The sequence below is a fragment of the Azolla caroliniana genome, unplaced genomic scaffold (assembly GCF_043228905.1).
Source record: "Azolla caroliniana isolate FFs.n. ecotype wild unplaced genomic scaffold, voAzoCaro1.0.p SCAF_5, whole genome shotgun sequence".
Classification (NCBI taxonomy): Eukaryota; Viridiplantae; Streptophyta; class Polypodiopsida; order Salviniales; family Salviniaceae; genus Azolla; species Azolla caroliniana.
The window spans coordinates 17,887,819-17,891,077 of record NW_028230440.1 but is presented as its reverse complement, the minus strand read 5'-3'; the positions used below and the strand labels follow the sequence as shown (position 1 = coordinate 17,891,077).

At 47.1% G+C, this 3,259-nt stretch overlaps 2 non-coding genes across 2 annotated transcripts; both read right to left on the bottom strand.

Moving 5' to 3' along the window:
* Window positions 1-2,298: 2,298 nt before the first annotated feature.
* TRNAK-UUU (transfer RNA lysine (anticodon UUU)) lies at window positions 2,299-2,371 on the bottom strand. Its single transcript has one exon. It is a non-coding gene; the product is annotated as a tRNA-Lys (tRNA).
* Window positions 2,372-2,615: 244 nt separating this feature from the next.
* On the bottom strand, window positions 2,616-2,688 carry TRNAK-UUU (transfer RNA lysine (anticodon UUU)). Its single transcript has one exon. It is a non-coding gene; the product is annotated as a tRNA-Lys (tRNA).
* Window positions 2,689-3,259: the final 571 nt, after the last annotated feature.

Genomic DNA, 3,259 nt, shown 5'->3' with positions numbered 1-3,259 from the left:
CCAAGAGGATGTGAGTTGGGATGAGGGGGTAACGAGAGCCGCAAAGGACTCCGACACGAAGGTCGTGATGACAATATGCTCTACTGCGAGAGAGCACGACGAGCAAGGGAGAAACAAGGAGCACGTAGTGGGGTCACCTAAGGGCCGACGAACGAGCACGTATTTGGAGGACGACATCGTCGCACGGGAAAAGCCTTTGAGAGGCAAGCGCGGGACGAAGGATGGCGCGACGAGATGCCAAGATCGATGGAACGAGACGAGCGCGATTGGCATGAACGAAGGATTGTGTCTAAGAAAACGTATGAGGTGCGTGGAGAACAGAGGTTCACGCACCGTGAAGAGCAAACGGGGCATCCCAAAGGATGTGTGCGGTCGAGTGGGCCAGGTGGACCAAGATGGTGTACCTCGGGGTGAAGCGGCAACATCGGAGGTTGCGGAGGACATCGAAGACGAGAGAGCCGACACGGATGTCGAGGAAGCAATGTACCTTTTCGAAAGGGTACTCGGAGCGGAGCGGAGTGCGAGACGTGCGATGTGGCTGCGTAAGGGCCAAGCGACAAGCACGAGGATGATCGATGACGAAGTTTGTCGCACGACAGTGCCGAGTCGAGGAAGCGGCCCAGGCAAGACAAGCGTGGACAAAGAGCACACGGTGCGATATCCGGCAAATAGTCGGGAAGAACAAGGATTCGGTCCAAGGTTGCGCGCGGAAAACGAAGGAAGCCAAAGAGAGGTGTGCGAATACCGGGTCTGGCGGATCGTGCAGAGACAGTGGTACGGCAAACTCCGTCGAGTATGGTGGATCGGATGGAGCCGACGGTTCGAGAGCATACGGCGGGTATGGCGGACTGGGAGGCTACGGTGGTCCATGTGGGAAGGATGGGCTTGCTCGAAGTGGAAGACGAAATCGGACAAAGTTGACAAGGACGCTAAGGACTCGGTTGATCACCATGGCCGAAATTCTCACCTCTTTCCCCTTCTTGGCACATACCAGTGGATGTGCGGTTTGGTGGGGGCGGATGTCGTGAAGATTTTCGTCCATAGGGGGAAAACCGAGCGGAGTGAGCAAAACCGGGGTGTGCAATGTTGCACACACACATGATGTACTTGTAAAATATTAATAAGAACAAATGTAAATTGTAAGAAATGCACCACAAGATTCCTAAAATATAAATGTGATGTCCACTTACGTGCACATCCACATGAGAAAGAGAGAGGTACATAGGAGTACGAGGTGAGTAATGGGCATAGCAATATGTGTGAGTAGGGGTTGAGGCGCCATCAATCCCTCCTTCAAGAATCTAAGCAAATATCCCCCATTGAATGAAGGGGATATTTACTCTCTCCCTTTTGTAACAACTTTCTCTCCTTATGCTATAAAAGGAGAGGAAGGGTACCATTGAAAGGGTGGCCTATTTTGAGTGAGAAGAGGTATACCACTTAGGTCAAGGGTTTTCTATTAGGTTTAGGGTTTCTTCATCTCTTTCTTTACTTATCCGATTAGGGTTTACATTCTACTTATGTTTTGAGTCTGGCCCATGCGGCCGCAGTTGTAATCGCATTCAGGCTTTCATGCCCATAATATACATAGCTTCTTAAATCTTGTCTCTTTGTACTTTCTCTACCGTGGTAATCTCTTCCACCGTGCTAATACTCGTCTTCCCATTTACTCCCTAGTCCAAGACCCCCGTGGTCCCGCCTTATTCTACACGCATGCACGAAACTTCGTGACAACGCTCCACTAGCTGAGCTAAGATGGCCATGAGGTGGTACATTGAATTCTCCTAAGGTGTAGAATTATATTATGATCGTGAATCTATGCGAGAGAAAATCTCTCCTCACCTTCGAGAGAGAAAAAGAGCATGCAACTGAAGGTAATTAAACACGACCAATTTCCCATACTAATCCTCACCAACAACAAGAGGTCACTCAATGTGTTCATTTTTTCCAATGACTGCATGGAATGGGAAATGAAGTTCTCGCCGTCTGTGCGAATAGAACCCACGACCACATTGTTAAAAGCCACGTGCTCTACCGGCTGAGCTTAGGCAGCCATGCAGTGTACATTACTTTCTCCTAGACTATAGAATTATATTAAGATGGTGAATCTATTCGAGGCACACTCTCTCCTCGTCTTTGAGAGAGGAAAACAACATGCAAATCAATGTAATTAGACACGACTGACTTGTCATACTAAATCGCGCCAACAAGAAGTGTTGCTCAATGTAAACATTTTGTACAACAATTGCATGGAATGGGAAATGAAGTTTGGGAAACCAAGAGATGGTTTGAGCTTCTCGCAGTCTGTGGGAATTGAACCCACAACCACGTGGTTAAAAGCCACGCGCTCTACCGGCTGAGGTAAGACGGCCTTGAAGTGTACATTACTTTCTTCTAGGGTATAGAATTATATTAAAATGGTGAATCTATATGAGACACAAACTCTCCTCATTTTCGAGAGAGGAAAGAGCATGCAAATCAATGTAATTAAACACGACTGACTTGTCATACTAAATTGCGCCCACAAGAAGAGTTGCTCAATGTATACATTTTGTACAACGAATGCATGGAATCGGAAGTGAAGTTTGGGAAACCAAGAGATGGGTTGAACTTCTCGCCGTCTTTGGGAATCGCACCCACGACCACGTGGTTAAAAGCCACGCGCTCTACCGACTGAGCTAAGATGGCCTTGCGGTGTACATTAGTTTCTCCTAGGGTATAGAATTATATTAAGTTGGTGAATCTATACGAGACACACTCTCTTCTTGACGGGAACTCAACGCTCCTTATGCACAACGCTTGGCCACAACCGAGCTTAGAATGATACACAGAAAAACGGGAAATAAAACACGACACAAAGAAGAGGAAGATACACAGGAGGTTTACGTGGAAAACCCCAAACTAAGGGAAAAAAACCACGGCAGCCCACAGGCTGCAAACTATCACTATGTAAGAATGTACAACAGTGAGTTCACTGAGGCAACGACCTTGTGCTCACATATCTTCGCCACAGGCGGCGGTTACAACAGAGGCAACGACCTCTTTCTCTCTCTCTCTCTCTGTACACAGTTACGCGCTCTCTCTATTCTTTTCAACAAGAATGACAACATCTTTAAAAGTTTGCCCTAAGTCATATTTATACTAATATGACTTTTCGGCTATTTACAAATATAATCTCGATGGACTCTCAGAAACATATTTACGAATATGTCTCTTCATCCGGTTCTCACCGGGTCTGTACCATCCGGTTCTCCGTAAC